Genomic DNA, 23,958 nt, shown 5'->3' with positions numbered 1-23,958 from the left:
GTGGAACAGGGAGAGAAGATGCCAGTTGTGGTATGAGGTACCCTCGGCCACGCACCGTATGGTGGATTGAGGAGTATGTATGTAGCTGTAGATGTAGATAACACCTCCCTTTTTTTTCTTTGGAAACACATAGAAATATGCAGTTTGTTATACTATTCACACGCACTCATTGTGCATGCATGAAAAGGCAGCAACACTGTACGGCACACAGAACTCTCACTCCAGTGAAGAGAGTGAGGTCTCTTTTTAATGCCACAGATGGCGTCGTTTCCCTTAGAAGATTAGCGTGTCCTTCGTGTCCTACATTTATGTGAGGTGACAGCGCCTGTTGAGTGACGCCTCTGATAATGGTGTGACAAAAGTGCGTTCGTGGTTGTGACACTTCAAAGAAGACAGAACTTCGGAGACGACGATCTCTGCCTTGCACCAACCAGTCTGACGAAATATTCGGAGGAAGAAGTCTTAGAGGATCGCCGAATAAGTGTGGAACACATTACTTCCAAAGCTGGCATTGCCGTGGCATTTGTGCACACAAGACCGGAAAATGCAAAAAGTGTCCTGCAGATGGGTAGCATGAACTCTAACGAATGATCACAAGGCTACAAGTGTGGTTTGTTGCCAGGCAACGTTTACCAAGTTTGATTCCGTCAGAAACCTTTGTGCACAGCGACCTTAGACTTACAAGGAATGTTAAGAACACAACGATCACCTGCACTCCCTTTGGTTTTTTATTGTTCTTGTTAATGCCTTTCACAGCATTTGAGTGAATTGCAATCCAACAGCCAGCCGGTGTGGCCGAGCGGTTCTAGGCGCTTCAGTTTAGAACCGCGCTACCGCTACGGTCGTAGTTTCGGTCCTGCTTCTGGCATGGATGTGTGTGATGTCCTTATGTTAGTTAGATTTCAGTAGTTCTAAGTTCTAGGGGACTGATGACCTCAGATGTTAAGCCCCATAGTGCTCAGAGCCATTTGAACCACTTTTGCAATCCAACAAACACGCAGCAATACATGTCATCATATGTCTTTACTGGTCTGTAGGCAGTTTCCACCTGCCTATAGACCAGTAAAAAGATTTACGGTGACATGTACTGCTGCGAGTTTGTTGGACTGGAACTCACTCCAATGCCCAGAAGATGGCTATATATGGCTGAAATGTCGACATGCAGGAATAATAAAAAATCTGTTGGATTGCAACTGATTGCTGTGTTCCTATTCTTGCTTGTACGGTAATGTTAGCGTGCGATGACAGCATGAATGGGGCTTTCCTTTAATCGATTGTGACATAGTATGACACATGGATGCCCTTTTTCAGTCCTGAAACGAAGCGCCAGCTCAACAAAAGCACACATACTCATCGCAAAAAATATGTAATGGCTAAATCAGGATATATATGGGATATTACAAAGAGGTACGGCCAAACTTTCAGGAAACATTCCTCACATACGAAGAAAGAAAATATGTTATGTGGACATGTTCTGATGAACACCAATGCTAATAGAATGGTGGAAACCCTGTTGGAGGCAGTGATGGCGTCATCCTAACTCATTGTATTAGGAAGGGCACTACAGTGACAGCTGCATTGTACGAAGATGTTTTTGAAGAACAAGCTGCTTGCCAGCATTTTATGAAAAACGACCAAAAACAGCGTTGTATGAAAAACGACCAGAAAAGGCTGCGCTTGTGATCCTTCAGTCAGCCTTCGTAGCGTAACGGTAGCGTTACCACCTAACACACAGGGGGCCAGGGTTCGATTCCCGGCAGCGGACTGGGTGTTGTGTGTCCTTCATCATCATTTTCATCATCATTGACTCGCAAGTCGCCGATGTGGCGTCAACTAAAAAGGACCTGCAATACGGTGGCCGAACTCCCCCCAAATGGGGCTTCCTGACCAACAATGCCATACGATCTTTCCATTTTTTTTTTTTGTGCTTCTTCAACCAGACAACGCGTCAGCGTATCGGGCGAACGTGACACTGTAGTTCTTCATAACAAATTCCCATTCTCCCTGATCCCCTGATGTGGCTCCTAGCGACTTCTGGCAGCTTCCAACGACGGAAGACCACCCTTGGTCGCACATTCACTAGTGGTGCCACTATCGCATGAACGATTTCCCAGTGGTCGAACACAGCTCTTAAAGAAGCGTTCGCAACGGCCAAGGACATATGGCGTCGAAGCTGTAACAAATGTGTACGAGTGCAGCTAAATTAAGTCGAGAAGCGCCACAAGCTTCATTTGTTTGTGAAAAGAAATCGAATTTTTGTAACTTGAATCTAGCTCGTAGTCGCAAAATTCTTCATCCGTGTGACTGGCTTCTATGGTACAAAAAAAAGGTTGTATACACCTGAAAATAAAATCAAGTTGACCCTCAGACATTGAAATAGTGGAGTATCGGTTTGATTGCATTCCGTTGGGATGCTAATGCTATGGTGATAGTCTACATACAACAGATCTTTTCCTGCCGGTTGTTTGGGCGTGAACATGTCATCCTACTACTGTTACACTTCTGACACACCTGATGATGGGCTAAGACGCCGAAACGGTGGTAATGTACAGCGACCTCTGACGCATGAGACTTTGGTCAATGAAAGGATTTTACAACTGTGGCGAGTTTCTTTCAAAATGGTTCAAATGGCTCTGAGCACTATGGGACTCAACATCTTAGGTCATAAGTCCCCTAGAACTTAGAACTACTTAAACCTAACTAACCTAAGGACAACACACACACCCATGCCCGAGGCAGGATTCGAACCTGCGACCGTAGCAGTCCCGCGGTTCCGGACTGCAGCGCCAGAACCGCTAGACCACCGCGGCCGGCCGAGTTTCTTTCCCATGAACGTGTTGCAGAACAGTTGTTTTTCTTTCTTTCCAAGCATTAATCACGACTTTGCGTGGACTGCTGTTATGGTTAAACGGACGTGGCATGTTAATCTTAAGGGATGGCGGGATGCCCTTTCTGTCGCCACCCATACCCCCTGGGATGGAATAAGTGTACCCCAGCTGTCTGCATCTAGTGTAAGCCATGAAATAGTGCAAGCGTCTGTAAATGTCTGCGAGTCGTGTAACTGATGGGGAACGTGGGGACCAGCCTGGTATTCACCTAGTGGGATGTGAAAATCGCCTAAAAACCACATCCAGGCTGGCCAGCACATCGGCCTTCGTCGTTAGTCTGCCAGGTGGTTTCGATCCGAGCCCAGCGCGCTTACCCGAGTCCAGGAAGCAGCGCGTTAGCGCTTTCGGCTACCCCGGCGAGTTGTTGCAGAACAGTTGTTGAAGTTCCATAAATAAAAATTTATGCCTTTCCGTTTCGGTTGCTGTATCCTGGAGGTATAATGACCACACTAAGTATGCGTAAAATGCAGAAACTTTTTTGTCGTCAGTTTGACTGAAAGCACAAGATACCTGCCAAATCAGAAATATTAATTTAGTTGCACGGTGGTTTTTCGTAACCAGCGAGGTGTCCGCTTCTACAGAGCAACAGCTCCTTTTTTCTCTTTCTTTTTCCCAGAACACCATTCTCGGTGAGTGTTACAGCCGGTGGCAGGTCGGCGCGCGACTCTAAATTGGGGGGAAATCATGCGAGACACGGCTGCAGTGGACTCGGCAAATTTCATTATTTGTTTTCCGCTACGGAGAGCGCAGCGTCCGCGGGTTAAAGTGAATTATGGGGGCGCTCAGAGCGGCCCAATGAAGTTTCCGTCTGCACGCGCCCAAGTTGGGTCCCTAATACTGCAGGCAGCGGCGGCAGCGGCGGCGACGGCAGTTGAGCACAAAAGCCGCTTTCCGCCGCTTCTTACTCGCGCGCAGACTCGCAGCCCCGCGTGGCATAGCAGTGGGAAACGCGGAGGCTTCTCTCTCTCTCTCTCTGTCTCTGTCTCTCTGTGTCTTTCCGAGCCGTCACGCGCAACTTCTCCGCTCTTCATTAAGACGGATGACGCGCGGCTCCAACAAAAGGATCAACAACACAAGTAGTTCCACTGTGCGTACAGTATCAGAAAGTTTCTGCAGACGCCGCAGAGATGCGCCGGGCGTCCTGATACGCCCCCCACCCTGCGCAGCCTCCGAGGACGCTTGAGAGAAGAAGATTCGTCCCATTGTGAGACGCCAAGACTCTGAGTGAACGCTACGCTCAAAGCCCGACAGCAGAATCGTACAAACGAGTGATTCCCTTACTTTGTATGACACATTTAGGGTGTACACACTACCGAGGGGAAAGGATACCACAGGGCACTGTTTTCGGGCCCACAATATTTAGCTTTGGGAAGCTAACTCAACACAAAAGCGCATATTGTCAATGTTAATGAAATTATCCAAGAGCCGTGTAACTTAAAATGTTATTTTATTTTTTCCTATTTTTAAAGCAACCAGTTTCAGCATTTCACTGTGCCTTCTTCAGGCCCCATATGCATCTCTCCAAATAAACGAAAATGTTATATACAGCCATAAATCTCTGGATGTCGTGAAATAAGTCGTTGCACTAGAGCTTCATTCGAAGACTTGATGGCAACTGATTCACGACATCCAGTGATTTAAGGCTCTATACGACGTTTCCGTTCATTTGGAGAGACGCATATGGGGCCTGAAGATGGCATAGTGAAATGGTGAAAGTGGTAACCTTCAAAATAATATAAAATAAATCATATGAAACTGTATGGTTCCAGGGACCTTTCCCGATCACAAGCAAACTGAAGTGGCGACAGAAGATTTTGTACCAAGCTGGGGATTCGAACCACGGTCTCTTGCTCACAACACAGATCCTGTAACCGCTACGCCACTCTCTCACAGTGGTTTTACACAACCGCACGGACTACTCTAGCACGCCTTCCTCCTCACCCCAAACTCCCATTCACAAATCTGCCAACTTGGTAGATACAAGCACTATTGCAGACGCTCTACAACTCTATTGGATTGAGGAGGGAGGGATGCTAGGGTAGTCTGTACGTTTTACGTTTTGTTTTGCACGTCTAGTTTCGTACGAGCAGATTGAGGAGCAATAGTAGTGATGACGTTGTTGAAGTACAGCTGGAAGGGTCAGAAACATAGGAAGACGACGAGGAAGTACTCGATAAAAACGGCCGTTACTATATTGGAAGGAGCAAAGAGACAAAATGGAATAAAGTTCCACCATCGCAGAGATTACGATTCAGGGCTCTCAATGGTATTCGGAAGTTACCTGGACCTATAGGTGTGGCAAAAGTAGCGGGAAAGCATTTAAAACGCTGGAATTGCCTCATAGATGACGAAACTTTAATAATAGTTTTGTGTACAACTAAGTAGATTGAGAGCGTCAGAGCATCAGTCCAGCGTGAGAGAGACTAAAACGGACATTATTGATTTGAAAGCCTTCGTCGATCTCTTATTTTTAGCTGGAGTAAACAAAAGTAACAGACAAAGCTTAGCGGATCTGTGGGGAGCTGATGGGAATGGCACTGAGATATTTCACCTCGTAATGAACATAAAACGTTTCAAATTCATTATGCGCAGTCTTACATTTGACAATCGTGCAATGCGCGATGAAAGGAGACGATTAGACAAGATAACAGCGATTCGAGAAATATTATCTATACTCGTCTATTTCTCTATTGTTTCAATGAGTCTGGAACCGCGCGACCGCTACGGTCGCGGGTTCAAATCCTGCGTCGGGCATAGATGTGTGTGATGTCCTTAAGTTAGTTAGGTTTAAGTAGTTCTAAGTTCTAGGGGAGTGATGACCTCAGAAGTTAAGTCCCATAGTGCTCAGAGCCATTTTAACCATGCTGTTCCTATTTTGTGTTAAAGCTTTTCCTGTCTACTCCATTTTCATTTATTTACTGTTCAAATTTTTACTTTTTAATTGCATTACCATCACACTGTCAAAGGTGTTACTTCCTGTATGTTTCTGCTTCAGTCTAGACATGTTACTTCTCTTCCAGTGTTTTTTGCCAAACATTGTAACACTTTTGGTGACAATACTCAGTAAATATCTGAAGATAGCCTTGTAAACCGAAAACCGGTTAACACAATAAAAATTAATATTACAGAACAAACCCAAACTGGTGCTTTTCATTTATTATAACGTTGTTCTACCAAGAATCGACGGAAAATTCTGTTAAGGTAACTAAGTTGTTATCTAATTCACCAGCAAAGCTCACAAAATGATTGTTTAATACTACAGAAATATTTTAACTACGAATTGACTTCGTATCGTCGATCTTGTGCTGTTGTCCATACGGTAGTGGCATAGTGGTTAGCACATCTCCCTAAAGAGCAGGAGACGCTGGTTCAAATCGCGGCCTTGCTACAAATTTTCATTCATTGCTTCCGTCCGCCTATACAGGGTGAGTCGCGGAGGCGTAACACCCCCATTATTCCGTTGGCGATTGCACGTATCGACAAACGGTGTTCGGCGAATCATAGCCGACTATGGGGCACATACTTTGGTACATGCACAATAATCACAACGTTTATATTGACCGAGATAATAAGGCAAGTACATTTTTTTTTTTAAATGGGACGCTATATTTCTTTTTTTACCAACATTCGAAAGCTCTGGAAAAGACACGTATAGTGATGTAACGCATGTTGCTATTGTGATTCAAACTTGGCTTAAAAGACGCTGGGAAATATTGTACGATTGAAGGTCGAGGCGGTCGAAAGCGGCTGCAGACTGTAAACACGCCTCGCGCGACCCGCAGGCCGAGTTGCCGCGCTCTGTGGAGCATGCACGGCCGACGCTACGTAGGTAAATCCTCATCCGCCCTCTTTTAAGCAAAGTTTGAATCACAATAGTAACATGAGTTACATCACTAAACATGTCTTTTCCAGGGCGTTCGAATGATGGTAGAAGAAGTATAGCGTCCCATTTGAAAAACATGTACTTGCTTCATTATCTCCGTCAATATAAACGTTGTAGTTATTGTGCATGTACCAACGCATGTGCCCCATAGTCCGCTATGATTCACCGAAAACCGCATGCCGATACGTGCAATGGCCCCCGGAATAAAGGGGATGTTACGTCTTACGCGACTCACCCTGTATATATCACAGATATTGGAGATTTGAAAAGGCATCTGAACCCATATAGCATCATAATATGACAAAATTACAGTCTGCGACGTGGCCACGAATAAAATTAGTGAATTTTAGAATCCTAGGGTATACACTGGAGTCACATCTTACGTTCTCCTCAATATTTCAGCAAACATACTCTATGCTGCCTCCCGATGATTCCTGATAACTTCTTCTCTGCCTGTTTTGGTGTCGTATGTACGTTAGCCATTACCTGCTCCACCACTCCACTCCTGTTGCTATCTGCGCTGCCACTGCGATGGGTGTTGGTGGTAGTGGTGGGGGGGAACAACGATGACAGGCTATGAACTGCGGTCTCCAGGGTCCGCGGTATGGTCATCAAGTGCAGATCTACCTGTACAGGAACACTTGTTTCTTCTCACCTCAGTGTCACCGCAGTTGTAGGGCACTGTCATTGTTAATCAGAGCGTCTTGGACCCTAATTTCATCAGTCCCTTTGCTCACACAGTCGTAGAAGGGAACGCTATAGTGGTACTCCTGCTTGGAGACCGTAAGCAGAAAATTTGTTAACTTTTAGGTGACGCAGCATACAGGAGAATAAGAGACCGACAAGTCGCCTCCAGAGAAAAGCTACTGAACTTCTTCACTGTATCTTCCATGCGAAAACTGTGAAGAAACTTCGACCACGAACTGCCACCCTGTCATGTCTGTACGGGCTGCCAAAGGTCCATAAAAAAGGCATCCCAGTGCTGTCTGTAGTTAACAATATGGGTGCAGCAACATACAGGCCACCCAAATAGCTGACTGCTCTCCTGAGTCCATCTGTGGGTAAATGCCAAGGCCACATCTGGAATTCCATTGTGCAACGTCCAATGACACTTAGTATCACTGACAGTGACGTGTTCCCGAATTTTGACTTAGTGTTTCTCATCACCACTAAATAACCCCATGGAATTGATAAACACGAAATTCAAGACCAACGTGAGGAGATTAATACCAACTTATTTTCCTTCAACAGAGATTATTATGAACAGACAGACGGCTTCGCCATGAGGTATCCTCTGTCGTTGAGAAGGCTCTGGAGGAAGCCCAACAAGAATCAAACTGTTTCTACCGTCGCGAGGATCATCCGTTCGTCCTTTGGCCACACAGATGGGGCATATACTGTTTATAAAAAAACTCAATGTTATGAACAGCAACGCTTATTACAAGATGGTTCTGTGGCACCGTAGCTTTAATTATGTCCGTCGATGAGTAGCCCCTTTAGTTTTTATTTTTTGATGACATCACTGGTTTTATTACATCACGTCATGGACAGATACTATTTAAATATAGACACCTGTGGTAGGGAAAGTAAAAGCTCCTCTATGTTTGTTTCAATGAGAATGCACAATTATCGTCCGAAGTCCTTGAGAAATCTGGATTTGCGAACAGTGAGCTTCATGGACGAGGGACGCTACATTACCGCGAGTGACATGTTGGACATTCGAGTTTGTCGGAGACAGTGGTGGTTGGCCAAAGAAGGAATCTGCTGATGAGAACTAGCAGATTCGGGATCGAAGTCCCAGCTGGCACTAATTTTCAGCTTTCGTCACTGCATTACCACTTTGCCTTACACCCTTTCCCTTTCCTCTTCTCACATATCATACCTACACGTGTGTACCAGCCGGCAGAACAGACACCATTCATATGTATACACTTCGCCGATCTGGCTTCTCTGAGAGCACTGGAAGCTGCTGGGCGACTCAGCGATTGTTACACTGTGGTACATAGCTGGAAATGTTCTTTCACCTCAGCCTGGATTGCTGGACAGTTCTTCTCCTTCAAACATGAGAAACGAATTAACCAATTTTTATACTTGATGTAACATTGAATTTCCTTGACACTTAGCTGGTGGGTATTAATTCGTTACTGTTTGATTTTAGCTAGTCAAATATTCTGACCAGGTTTTACGTACCGTGACATTTAGACCCATGCAGACAGTTCCCAACTCACTAAGGTCATTAGACACAATATGATGACACTGGATGATGTACTTAAGATCCTGATAGTCATCTTAGACGTTACTACACCCGGTCTTAATACAACCTTGAGAATGGTTTGACATGGTTATAGGTGGTACCCTTAGTCATAGGGGTGGTATACCTTTTATTTTGAAGTTTATGTTCGGATTTATAGGTGGCCTCCTATATTTTTCTTTTTCTTCTCTTCCTTTTTATTCATTCGATTCCACTTGGTATAATCCTACATAATTGTACTTATATGTAGGGAGGTTGACATTTTTTTGATATACAGAAATCTAGAATATTTTTTGTCACTATGACTATATGAGGTAGCTACTGTCGTTGCAGTAATCCACTCAGCGTAGTGCGAGGTGGTCTTACATAGGGGTTCTAATGTAGTGCCTATGGGACCAGGTGTTTGATGATTTTTGTAGAACGATTGCATTGGTTTAATTCGCGAATGCAATTTTTATGCTTCTTATCGTTAATATTGCGGCAGCTATTTATCGTACCACACATAATACGATCTAGACTTCACATACGTAACTTATGTTCTCTGATATGGTTATGTCATATGTTATTTTAATTTATTTTATTATTTATTTATATTAGTTACTTATTTTAAAAAAATTCTTCAATTGGACATATGTTTGTATGCAGTACATTTGATTGTTGTGTTGCATGGCGTATTACAACTGTGTGGTGCGGATTTATGAATAATAGCGTATACGTATGTTCATCTATTATGCTATATTCGAGTAAAACAGTGGAAACTATTAACAACAGCATTACATAGGCAGAAGCATATTTTCCCTAATGTTACATATAGTTTTAACGATATACAATATGTCATTTTGAGCCACTTACATAGTTAACACGATACCTCTCAATTGTTAACGTATGTTCCATATTTTTATAACAGTACATTTGTTCCACTCATTGTACAGGGGCCTGAAGATGGCATCAATGTAATGCCGAAACTAGTAGCACGTAAGAAGTTCATAAAATAAATTTCTACAATACATACGGATGTTGGTAAATTATTGCATCAAGGATTACATGCCAGCCGTTGTCCAACAGTCCATAATGGGTCAACAAAGAATTAATGCGCGATATTGTCTTACCAGTATGTGCGCCGTTTTTCTTATCACCCTCTAGCTGCCTCCTGCGATACTGAGGCGCTTGGATTTCTGTCTGTACCACATTTGTAGACCCGTACCTGCAAACAAACAAAGAAAATTAATTTCGTGTCTTTATTTTATTTGGGTGATGAAACAAACAGCATTAATAACACAGTTTTTCTAATCGATGAATAAAATATAGTAGGAGGATACCTTAATCCTGCTGCTGTATTGCGACAGTAAGCAGCCCATTATTTTTTTCTGATTTAAAATTCCACTCCACAATGAGGATTACCTGTCGATTTTTCGGCAGTGACTCAGGCCAGCGCTGTAGTGTGCTCATGTTCTGGGGTCTTCGTCCCCCGCTCGCTATGTCCTGTGTGTGTGCGGATAAAACTCCGTCCCCTTTGGGAGGGACCGCTTTAATTTGTCGCTCGAACGCATCTGCTGCGGAAGCGTCTAATGAGCGCCTAGTGGCGCGGAATAATTACGGCTGCCGATGAGATCAACGTTCCGGCGCCAGACGATAATCGCGTCGCAATCGCGTAGGCTTTGTCTGCTGCTATCTGTCGCCGTGCGCAACGCTAAAGGGGGGGCTCTGGGGGGCCCCTAATAGCGGCAGACAAATCGCTGGGGTCCCTCGCGGCCCACCCACCACCCATGCGGTAACTACGCATTGTTATAATAACTCTGTTGAATTCTCCGGAAGTCTTGGCGTTCTAAGATATGGCGCAAAATCTTAGTCCATATACCCTACACACTTACGCAAGTCGGTTCTAATGTAACACTACAGACACTCTGGGCTGCAACTTAAAAATGCATGAAATTATCCGCCTGTTTTTCACATCCCTCTCTTTGATTCCATCTCTCATCGTTTGATTCTAATTAACGGTTCGGCTTTCCGTTTAGAAACATTGCATATGATTACTAACACTTATTGTATGACAGAGCTACCTGTGAATCCCAGTGACGTAATAGGTTTGGCTAGGCCTAGTTGCCATAAACTAATCCCAACAGTTTGAATTGTGGTGTTAGAAATGAATGTTGAAAATCAGATGGACTGATAAGGTAAGGAATGAGAAGGTTCTGCGCAGCATCGGAGAGGAAAGTCATGTGTGGTAAACAAGGAGAAGGGGCAAGATGATAGGACATTTGTTAAGACATGAGGGAATGACTTCCGTGGTAGTAAAGGGAGCTGTCGAGGACAAAAACTGTAGAGAAAGATAATAAATCCAGAAAATAATTGAGGACTTAGGTTGCAAGTGCCACTACGATATGAAGAAGTTGGCAAAGGAGAGGAATTCATGGCGGGCCGCATCAAACCAGAGGACGGATGACAAAAAGTAAAGGAAAATCATCCAAACAAATCAGCATACACAGGGATGGGTCTGCCACTAGCATAACGATCATTGCATGTAATCTATATAAATATAAACCAATTGCCGCTTATTACTCTGTCGTCCATAGGGGAGTCTGTTCGACAGTCATGTGAGGATATGTTTGTACGATTTTCCTGAGTGAACGATTTCTTGAATGTAAAATTTAAAATTTCAGTTTTCATTTTTCTACCTTCACATCTCACACCAGCCTGCTCAACAAGTGACTGGACCGGAGCATTACACCAGATTAGCGATTTCAATAGGATCAGCATTTCCTCGAGTTCACTGCCATTCTTTTGCTAAGGTATGACGGTGATGGTTGTTGTATGCTTTGCGTATAGATCTTTTCACAGACCCAAGAATATTTACTAACGTTTGATTGTCGGCATTTGCGTGTTCTCTTTTGAACCGAGCCGAGCGGAGTGGCCGTGCGGTTTAAGGCGCCATGTCACGGACTGCGCGGCCCCTCCCGCTGGAGATTCGAGTCCTCCCTCGGGCATGGGCGTGTGTGTTGTTCTTAGCGCAAGTTAGTTTAAGTAGTGTGTAAGTCTAGGGACCGATGACCTCAGCAGTTCAGTCCCTTAGAAATTCACACACGCACACACACACACACACACACACTCACTCTCTCACACACACACACACACACACACACACACACACACACATTATAAACCAATTGCCGCATGCAATTTTTTTTTTTGTCGTTGTGTTCGTAATTGTGAGGACAAGGTTTGTATGAAAGAATGCCGACCTCCGTGGCCGAGCGGTTCTAGGCGCTTCAGTGCGGAACCGCGCTGCTGCTACGGTCGCAGGTTTGAATTTTGCCTCGGGCGTGGATGTGTGTGATGTCCATAGGTTAGATTGGTTTAGGGGACTGATGACCTCAAATGTTAAGTCCCATAGTTATTAGAGCCATTTGAGCCATGAAAGAACATTTTTGGAGAAACCGCCGGAATGTCTGAAATTTGGGTGATATTTTTGTATGAAAATCTCAATGAAAGAATGGTGACGGTCGGTTTCACAGTTGTGTTGTCACATGTTTTCATAACGACAACCAATTCAAAATTGAGTGATAACATTTTGCGAAAAAGGAATACATTTGAAGGCGTCATTTCAGTACGTTATTGGCGGTGGTCATATGTTTGGTGTCTCACGAATATTGAATTGACTTTCATTAGTGGTAATTTGGTGTATTGCAAACATTCAGTCGATTTCTTTGGAAATAATGCAAACAGTGAGGCGTCGAAATGTCGATCGGCGTACGCGCAACACAGGTTAACTACATGATTATAGAATGAGGGCTTTCACGACCGGATGACATAATTGCTGATAAACCTTTCGGGATGTGAGTGTCATGGTCCAAGAAACCCTTCTGTTATCGACGTTTCGGCCAGGGCTGTGCTGGACATCTTCAGAGACGGCAAGACTCAGCCGAGGAGCGCCTCTGAAGATATCCGGTGCAGACCTGGACGAAACGTCGGGAACAGAAGAGTTTCTTGAACCACGACCTCACATCCCAAAAGGTTTACCAGAAGTAACTACATGATTGTCGAGTCAGTAAGGCCGTCGCGATCCACTGTGACTTCGGAACAACAGTTGCAGTCGGGTTCGACTCGTTCAGTGTACGTTTACGCACAAAATTATTTGGAACGTCGACAAAACAGACGATAGAATGTGTCAATTCGAACAGATACGGTCCAACAGTCGATCACGCCGCGGATGTATTGGTCGACTTCGTAACACTGTTTGTCAACACTGCAATGCTTTCAGGTTTCGACATAAACCACCAGTGCAGTGTTATGCGAACGGAAAGGTGAAATTACCTCAACTTACACCGCCACCAGGGCCACTGACATTATTGCTTTCTGGCCAAGAACCTCGATCGAAGTATTTCGTGCGGGGTACAACAGTTTCCTTCCAAATGACTTCGTTTGGGATGATTATTATCAATCAACGAGGATTTAATCCATCTGTATTTTGAGTGCACCATACATCACGTACACAAACCCAACAGACAAACAAACAACGATTTGCCAAAGAGTAAGGTGGATGTGGACAGAGTAATGAGGGAGAAGGAGATGGATAGAGAGAGAGAGAGAGAGAGAGAGAGAGAGAGAGAGAGAGAGAGAGACTGGGTAAGTGATGTACAGGGAGTGGGGCGGGAGTTGATAGATAGGGGAGGGAAAAGGAGGTGACAGACAAAAGCAGGGGGAGGAAGAGAAGGATAGAGAGAGGGGAGAGAAAGGGACCAGGATGTAAGTCCAATTCCCGTACATATTTAGCAATTGCGAAGTATTGCCGGATTCACTACTCCATAGCTCCTCCTAAACGAGTGGAACGATTTCCACCAATCTTAGTACCCATACCACTTAGTGTCTGGACATAATCGCCGTGGGAATAAGAACCACCTACCCATCAAAAGGATGGAGGTACTGCTGAATGTATTCGCAACACATTTTGCAGACAGTACCACATATACCCCTGAATGTACCTAGAAAACTATATCACTGCACGGCGTCCAGTTCCGAAGATATGTCATAAAGACTGAGCTCCGTGAAAACGATACTGAAGGGTGAAATCCACTACAGATACACGCGAAACGTGTGGACAGATTTTTATCAATATATTCATTATACGTCAATATAAAATGGTGCAAGCTGTTCGAGATTCTGAAAAAAGTAGGGGTAAGCTATAGGGAGAGACGGGTCATATACAATATGTACAACAACCAAGAGGGAATAATAAGAGTCGACGATCAAAAACGAAGTGCTCGTATTAAGAAGGGTGTAAGACAAGGCTGTAGCCTTTCGCCCCTACTCTTCAATCTGTACATCGAGGAAGCAATGATGGAATAAAAGAAAGGTTCAGGAGTGGAATTAAAATACAAGGTGAAAGGATATCAGTCATACGATTCGCTGATGACATTGCTATCCTGAGTGAAAGTGAAGAAGAATTAAATGATCTGCTGAACGGAATGAACAGTCTAATGAGTACACAGTATGGTTTGAGAGGAAATCGGAGAAACACGAAGGTAATGAGAAGTAGTAGAAATGAGAACAGCGAGAAACTTAACATCAGGATTGATGGTCACGAAGTCAATGAAGTTAAGGAACTCTGCTACCTAGGCAGTAAAATAACCAATGACGGACGGAGCAAGGAGGACATCAAAAGCAGACTCGCTATGGCAAAAAAAGCATTTCTGGCCAAGAAAAGTCTACTAATATCAAATACCGGCCTTAATTTGAGGAAGAAATTTCTAAGGATGTACGTCTGGAGTACAGCATTGTATGGTAGTGAAACATGGACTGTGGGAAAACCGGAACACAAGAGAATCGAAGCATTTGAGATGTGGTGCTATAGACGAATGTTAAAAATTAGGTGGACTCATAAGGTAAGGAATGAGGAGGTTCTACGCAGAATCGGAGAGGAAAGGATTATGTGGAAAACGCTGATAAGGAGAAGGGACAGGATGATAGGACATCTGCTAAGACATGAGGGAATGACTTCCATGGTACTAGAGGGAGCTGTAGAGGGCAAAAACTGTAGAGGAAGACAGAGATTGGAATACGTCAAGCAAATAATTGAGGACGTAGGTTGCAAGTGCTACTCTGAGATGAAGAGGTTAGCACAGGAATGGAATTCGTGGCAGGCCGCATCAAACCAGTCAGTAGACTGATGACCAAAAAAAAAAGTCAAATGTATGTGACATGGGCGTATCCTTGCAAACCTGTGGGGAGAAAGCTCCTGGACTGATTTCAACCAAACTTGGTACGCCTCTTCCTTAAAGCACTCCGTCTTCAGGCCACAAGTGGCCCACCGGGACCATCTGTCCGCACCCTTCTTCCTTATTACATTGAAAAAAGTATTGAGGGGGTAAGAAACATCAGCGTCGTATTGCGGAGTAATATCTAGGTAAAAATGGAAAAGCAAATTAACAATGTATCAGATGACGATCCGTTCGGATTTCTGAAAGATAAAGGCATCATAGGCAGTCTTGACGTTGCGGTTGATAATGGAAGCAGGAATAAAGAAAAATCAACACACTGCCATATGACTTGTCGACCTAGTAGAAACGTTCGACAATATGAAATGGTGCAAGATGTTCGAAATTGTGAGAAAACAGGGGGTATAGGTACCAGATACACGCCAAAAGCCATCTGTCTGATGTCTAAAACATGATTCACCCAAAAAGGCCACCTGTTAGGCAACTGTCACCACGCAGTGAACGTCCATTGTTGTACTAGCGTGCAAATTCCAGCTTCCGTCGCTGGTGAACGGTACACACCGTGGGCGCATAAATTGGGAACATGCTGGACGGATCCATAACCAATAACCAGCAAGGTTCGCACAATGGTCATTGAGGGCACACTGTTGACAGCCCCTTGGTTCATTCCCGTGGCCACTTGCTGGACAGTCGCACGACTATTTGCTCACACACACGTCCGCTGCTGCTAGTCACCACTATCATCTATGGTCTGTGCTGCAGCACATCTGCCTCTGCGCACGTTTTGGGCAGCGCCAATTTTCCATGCACCGTGTATGCTAACCACGGTGGCAGGCTAACATTTCACAAGCTTAGAAGTTTCGGAAACGCTCCCACCCTAGGCCCGAAAGCCGATGATCATGCGCTTTTGGGCGCCGTCTAAATCGCTTCGTCCCCCCCCCCCCTCCTCAACCGGTACCCGGTACACTCTGTGTGCCTTCCACGGCTACTACTGCCACCTGCAGCAGGGCTTTGTTACACCTTGACATTCAGCATAAACGGTAGTCACATTAATTTGACTGGACCGTGTAATACATGTATTGTATTCACGCTAGATAGTGTTCAAGATTTCGGTGGGACGCTAAACAGAACAGTGAGGTGAATATTGTACCAGCTGAGCCATCAACGAATATTACATAATGTAATTTTGTCAACCTTTTTGTTAAACAGCTTTTCATCCCGGGTCAATGCTTCTAGACTTTCGAGAACTACACTCCTGGAAACTGAAATAAGAACACCGTGAATTCATTGTCCCAGGAAGGGGAAACTTTATTGATACATTCCTGGGGTCAGATACATCACATGATCACACTGACAGAACCACAGGCACATAGACACAGGCAACAGAGCATGCACAATGTCGGCACTAGTACAGTGTATATCCACCTTTCGCAGCAATGCAGGCTGCTATTCTCCCATGGAGACGATCGTAGAGATGCTGGATGTAGTCCTGTGGAACGGCTTGCCATGCCATTTCCACCTGGCGCCTCAGTTGGACCAGCGTTCGTGCTGGACGTGCAGACCGCGTGAGACGACGCTTCATCCAGTCCCAAACATGCTCAATGGGGGACAGATCCGGAGATCTTGCTGGCCAGGGTAGTTGACTTACACCTTCTAGAGCACGTTGGGTGGCACGGGATACATGCGGACGTGCATTGTCCTGTTGGAACAGCAAGTTCCCTTGCCGGTCTAGGAATGGTAGAACGATGGGTTCGATGACGGTTTGGATGTACCGTGCACTATTCAGTGTCCCCTCGACAATCACCAGTGGTGTACGGCCAGTGTAGGAGATCGCTCCCCACACCATGATGCCGGGTGTTGGCCCTGTGTGCCTCGGTCGTATGCAGTCCTGATTGTGGCGCTCACCTGCACGGCGCCAAACACGCATACGACCATCATTGGCACCAAGGCAGAAGCGACTCTCATCGCTGAAGACGACACGTCTCCATTCGTCCCTCCATTCACGCCTGTTGCGACATCAGTGGAGGCGGGCTGCACGATGTTGGGGCGTGAGCGGAAGACGGCCTAACGGTGTGCGGGACCGTAGCCCAGCTTCATGGAGACGGTTGCGAATGGTCCTCGCCGATACCCCAGGAGCAACAGTGTCCCTAATTTGCTGGGAAGTGGCGGTGCGGTCCCCTACGGCACTGCGTAGGATCCTACGGTCTTGGCGTGCATCCGTGCGTCGCTGCGGTCCGGTCCCAGGTCGACGGGCACGTGCTCCTTCCGCCGACCACTGGCGACAACATCGATGTACTGTGGAGACCTCACGCCCCACGTGTTGAGCAATTCGGCGGTACGTCCACCCGGCCTCCCGCATGCCCACTATACGCCCTCGCTCAAAGTCCGTCAACTGCACATACGGTTCACGTCCACGCTGTCGCGGCATGCTACCAGTGTTACAGACTACGATGGAGCTCCGTATGCCACGGCAAACTGGCTGACATTGACGGCGGCAGTGCACAAATGCTGCGCAGCTAGCGCCATTCGACGGCCAACACCGCGGTTCCTGGTGTGTCCGCTGTGCCGTGCGTGTGATCATTGCTTGTACAGCCCTCTCGCAGTGTCCGGAGCAAGTATGGTGGGTCTGACACACCGGTGTCAATGTGTTCTTTTTTCCATTTCCAGGAGTGTATATGTTCAACGTACCGAACAAAGTTGCAATTTGATATGAAGGGGTTGAAAATCTTAACTCAGCCTGCATGTCTGAAAGGGTCATTGTTGGCCCTGTTGGCTATTACTAAATTAGCAGTTAGGAACTTAGCTCATGACACTATCCTCGTAATACTCATTTCTTACAGTGATTTGAATTTATCTCTGACGTGACAGAAACCAGAGTTTGTACAGTACGCAGTATTCAAGGTACTTATCTAATTTCACGTTCAATGAGCCAATTCCACCAAATATCCTAACGATGTTGAAAAAATTCCCTCAAAAAACCCGCGACCTATTCGCTCACGTCTTTCTCCGACAAAACCACTGCTTCGTTTCTAATAATTTTGAAGGCGACAGGATGCGAAACTCTAACTTTACCCCTTAATATTTAACTCCGAAAAAACCATCTAATTTGCATGGGTTTATATTAACAGATCTAGCTTTGTAGCTTCGTGGCATACTGACATCGTGTGCCAGAGTGGGACCCGAAACCCTGAACTCTGCCTTCCGCAGACAGGTGATCTGCCGGCTGAGCAATACAAATATACGACCAGCTCCCGCTTTACTTTCTTCACAACCTCTCACCTACATCAAAGATTTTCTTCCGCATATCTTTCTGCAGTGTCTCTGCTGGAGGAAAGTATATGGAACAGATAGTGTGGTGTCACCGCCAGACACCACACTTGCTAGGTGGTAGCCTTTAAATCGGTCGCGGTCCGCTAGTATACGTCGGACCCGCGTGTCGCCACTGTCAGTGATTGCAGACCGAGCGCCGCCACACGGCAGGTCTAGAGAGACGTCCTAGCACTCGCCCCAGTTGTACAGCCGACTTTGCTAGCGAAGCTACACTGACAAATACGCTCTCATTTGCCGAGACGATAGTTATCATAGCCTTCAGCTACGTCATTTGCTACGACCTAGCAAGGCGCCATGATCAGTTTATATTGAGATTGTAATTATGTATCATCAAGAGCGATGTTCTCCAATTATGAATTAAAGTTAAGTACTCCAGAAGCTATGTACTATTTTTGGCTACTATAATCCCTTGTCATTTTCCAGACCTCACGCCAGCCTGCGTGAGCTTAACGCGTGCATTTCGGCCTCCTCTAGCAACACGGTGTTGGCTCTTCTGCCAACACATCAGATAGTAGCAAATGTAAAAGTGCGAGAGCGCGTCATTAGTCATGCCTGGATTGATTGGCCGCTAAAAGCATCATCCGACAAACGTAAGGTTGCGGGTTGCAATCCTCGAACAGCATGCTACTTAATATGCCAGGAACTTTCGAAACAGCGAACAGTCCACTGCAGAATGAAACACTCGTGGTGAAATTTTAGATTTGACTTTTCTTGATCAATAGAAACAAGCACTTCCACTCCTATTAAGTTATAAATTCACGATGGATATTAAAAGTTAGTAAACCTGAAATAATAATGTTTTGTGTTTTGGTATATCTGAATTGCTTCTTTCAGTAACTTTAGTATTTTGTTTCTATTTTGTTGCAGAACGCGACCGTCAATTTGGTATTTCGCAGAGAGTTCAGCCCAAATGGACTGACTTTGCCCAGGAACATCTTGTAAACGCTACTGTTGGCGCAGGTAGAAGCAGGAATCTCCGCATCTGAACATCACAGACGGAACGCATTCGGTAAGTCATTATGTCAGATAACTTCTACACTAATCTGATTAACATGTGCCAACGTGAATTTTATTCACAGACGGCATCTGCTTAGTTTTATACCTTTCTGTTCCAATCAATTAAATTGTTTTACGCCAAATCACATCTTTCACTTCGTATATTAAATCGAACACTATGTACTTACATTTATCAGATTTCTAAAGATGATGAGTGCTTTGGAGTGCGAAGCAAGATTCTCCACATTGATCAACATCTGCATCCATGCTCTTCAAGCCATCGTGAAGTGCAGGGCCGATGATTCTGCCCTTTCTATTCGCATATGAAAAGTAGTAAGGGGAAGGGAGGAATAACTCTGTTTAACTACCCTTCTGAGCGCATTATAATTGGCCTAATTTTGACTTGACAGTCTCAATGGTGGCTTTACGCAGGTAGCTTTAGTACATTTCTAAGTCAAGAGGAAGTGTTCAAAGTAAGTTGTCCAGTAACAGTTTACAGCTGTCTTCAACCATCCGCCATTTCACGTTTTCACCATTCGGTGACGCTCGCTCCTGACTGAAACAAACCCTTGAATGAACGTGTCGCTCTTCTTTGAATACGCCCAACACAGCCTGTTAACTCCATTTGGTATGGGTCACAAATGATTGAGCGGTACCTTAGGATACGTCACACAACTGTTTCGCAAGTGATCTCAATACTAGGATGTGAAGGGTCCGCAGGGAAAAGGGAGAAGGGGGGAGGAGGGTTTGGGATGTGAATGGTCCTCTATATTGGGTGGTGGAACTAAGTTGCTACTGATGAGAAAGGCCCTCAGCTCTTCACACAGAGCGTGGTTGCAGTTGTTATGTTCAGTACATAGGGGAGATTGAGGCACATTGTCCATAGGGGCACGAAAGCCAGTTGATGTTTAATTTAGTTAAACTGCCGTTAGAATACGCCACCGACCAAGGAGGTTGGCAGTAAAAAGCACCATTGTCTTCCCACAAACGCCTCATGTAGTTAGAGTGCCGACCGAAAAAGGCAATGAATTTTATTTTATTTCCTCAATATATAGTATTGTGTACCTCCAGATAACGATCTTACTAAATGAATATCTACAACGATGAATGTGATTAGATTCAGGATTATTCTGACATTGTATAAATCGATAAATGTTTAAAGCATTTTCGTAAACTAACTACAATAATTCATAAATGGTGATACGGCCAATGCTCCACATCGCCAATCTTCCCTGCTACCTTTTGTAAGTATGTACTTTTATTTCCATTAAGAAGCTCAACATAGTTGAAGTCTACGTCACATCAAACGCGGTCTTTACGTAAACAAATTCTTTCCTACATTGATTCTATGAATTTTTTTGCTCGTTTGACTTTTAGCAATGACTGTGTACATAGCAGGCAGACCTAAACCTAATGCTGTTCGTTGTGGTTCAGTTGTTGAAGGTGGTCCTTCAGCTGCTCAAGCAAACAATGGTAGGCATGTCCTTTCAGTAACAACGCCGTTATCGTCAAATGCCACAGCATCTAAGCAACTGTGCTTGGTTGTTGTGTCTCACATAGTAAAACTAGTGAAATAAAATGCAGAAAGGAAGTATGTGAGTAGGAGGACAAAGAGAGAGCTGTTGCATTTTGTTAGTGTGGGATGCCTACATGTTGGCAGGGTTGCCCTCAGGGGGTTAACCTATTGTTCTTCTTTGATTGACAGGCCATTAACCTATTGTTCTGCTAAACAGATTAAGACCTCTGCAGATATCCTTCCATTTGATTGACAGGACCTTAACCTATTGTTCCTCCACTCCCTCTCCCTCTTCACCTCCCCATCCACCTCCCAACCCCTCAGGAAACCCCTAACCCACGTACCCCCTGCCCCTCACTGATACAGATACACTTCAGGTCTTCATTATTCAAATAGGCCCCTCTCACTCTTATCAGTCAAATTGATAAGAGTGAGAGGGGGTTATTCCATTAATGCAGACCTGAAAGTATACTTATACCTTTTCAACCAAATTGATAATAGTGAGATGGGGCTATTTGAATAATTCAGATTCGTGAAAGTGTTCCTGTGTCAGCGATGGGCAGGTTGGGGTGGTGAGTTGGAGGTTTCCTGAGAGTCTGGGAGGAGGAGGCGGAGAAGGGATTGAGGGATAATAGGTTAAGGACTTCTGAATAAAACATAAGGATATCCCCAGGTAGTCTTAATCTTCTTAGCAGAACAATAGTTTAATGACATGTGAATCAAAGGAGAACATTAGGTTTACCCCAGAGTGCATACATGCCTCTGATATAGACAACCTGCTCTAACAAAATGCACCAGCTCTCTCTTTGTCCTCCTACTTAAGTGTAAATAATAAGGTTCTTTAAGATGAATATGAGGTAGCCATGTGTCTGTCACAACAGTTGGGTAATGATGTGGTTCAATGTGTTATACAGGTTGTAATTTGTGGACATATCTATAATGTGGTAAAAATGGTATGAAAGAACTTTTCTGTGAATATTTGGTCTGCAAAGATGGTAAGTAGGCTGTTTAGATTTTTATATTGGTAATGCCACGTAGCGCTCTGTATGAAAATCACTGGCTGTGCTGTGTGCAGTCTGTGGCTAGTTTGCATTGTTGTCTGCCATTGTAGAGGGGCAGCTGGATGTTAACAGCGCGTAGCGTTGGGCAGTTGGAGGTGAGCCGCCAGCAGTGGTGGATGTGGGGAGAGAGATGGCGGAGTTTTGTAATTTGTCATGAACTGCTATATATATTATGACTATTAAGGTAAATACATTGTTTGTTCTCTATTACTATCTTTCATTTGCTAACTATCCCTATCAATAGTTAGTGCCTTCAGTAGTTTGAATCTTTTATTTAGCTGGCAGTAGTGGCGCTCGCTGTATTGCAGTAGTTCCAGTAACGAAGATTTTTGTGAGGTAAGTTATTTGTGAAAGGTATAGTTTAATGTTAGTCAGGGCCATTGTTTTGTAGGGATTATTGAAAGTCAGATTGCGTGGCGCTAAAATTATTGTGTGTCAGGACAGTCAGCACAGTCATGTATAAATAGTTCTAAGGGGACGTTTCATAAGATAATATTGGTCACTAAGACGAAGCCTGCTAAAAATTCTGGACATATTTGTCTGTCAAACTGTTATTATAACAATAATTTCACCATTTATGACTAGTAGTATTGCAGAGCCTATGTTTTTCCGATTTACGATGTAGTGCCATTCGAAAATGCACGCATGTTCGAAGGGACAGGCACTGAGGCGACTATAGCCGTTATGAAATACGAGAAATATATTCGAAGTTGTGAATATGGACCACTATCAGTTGTACCAATGGAATGACAACAATGAAAATTTGTGTCGGACTGGGACTCGACCTGATTTCCCGCTTTTCAAGAGCAGTTGCCTTAGCGTTTTTTCCCTTAACCAGTTTTTTACAACGAACTTAATTTTTATTTATTTATTTATTTATTTTTTAAGCAAAAAGCTGTAAATGGTGGAAATCATACAACAGGTTCATATATTACATGTGATCATTAACAAAAAGAGAAGCAATTAAAATCAGACAGGACGCCCCCCAGGCGAAAATAATGAGGTGCAGTGAACATCAATAACAAACAAAACGTAAACAGAAGTAAAAACGCCGCCCTGGAGAAACAAACTAAATGGCATCCGCCAACTTGGGAGTAGATGCACTCAGGTATGTTCCGGGATGGTCTCCTCATAGAATATTAATAACTGGTCAGAGTACTAGTATTACACACTCACAATGAAATCACCTTCTCATATCCGGGACACTGCATCTGAAAGAAAGGGCCAGCCGGGGTGGCCGAGCGGTTCTATGCGCTACAGTCTGAAACCGCGTGACCGCTACGGTCGCAGGTTCGAATCCTGCCTCGGACATGGATGTGTGTGATGTCCTTACGTTAGTTAGGTTTAAGTAGTTCTAGGTCCTAGGAGACTGATGACCTCAGAAGTTTAGTCCCATAGTGCTCAGAGCCGTTTGAACCATTTTTTTGAAAGAAAGGGGAGGGGGGTCCAAGAAGACACTAGGCACTACCGAAAATGTTTGCATAGCATTGACGGTATATATTGTGCATGGGAAAGGTAAAACGATGTTGCAGGAATATCAAAAAAGTCAAAAATCCTTAACTCCTTCATGGAACAAATAAGAGATCGATACGCCTTTTATCCAGTTCACCGCATTGGTCTTCATACGTGGGAAATAAGTCTTCATTTGGGAACAGAAGTGTCTTCGATGCAATGGCGATTTTCTAAACCATCTCCCACACCTTTGCAAAAGATCCACACATCACTGGATGTTCACCCATGTTAGGCATGTGACAATGGAGGCAAAATGGCGAATCTGTCATGTTAATGGACTGTAGGTGAAGCTATGTCCTGCATTTGACA

At 44.5% G+C, this 23,958-nt stretch overlaps 1 protein-coding gene across 1 annotated transcript in view; it reads left to right on the top strand.

The window, feature by feature from the left end:
- The window catches only part of LOC126106385 (connectin), a 749,467-nt gene that overhangs the window by 206,693 nt on the left and 518,816 nt on the right, over window positions 1-23,958 (top strand). Inside the window, exon 2 of the mRNA XM_049912650.1 lies at window positions 19,432-19,573. The gene's annotated coding sequence lies outside the window, so the exon portion shown is untranslated. The remainder of the gene's footprint in view (window positions 1-19,431; window positions 19,574-23,958) is intronic.

This window comes from Schistocerca cancellata, chromosome 10 (genome assembly GCF_023864275.1).
Source record: "Schistocerca cancellata isolate TAMUIC-IGC-003103 chromosome 10, iqSchCanc2.1, whole genome shotgun sequence".
Lineage (NCBI taxonomy): Eukaryota > Metazoa > Arthropoda > Insecta > Orthoptera > Acrididae > Schistocerca > Schistocerca cancellata.
Note: the sequence above shows the minus strand (reverse complement) of the source record. Positions and strands in the feature narration are given on the sequence as shown.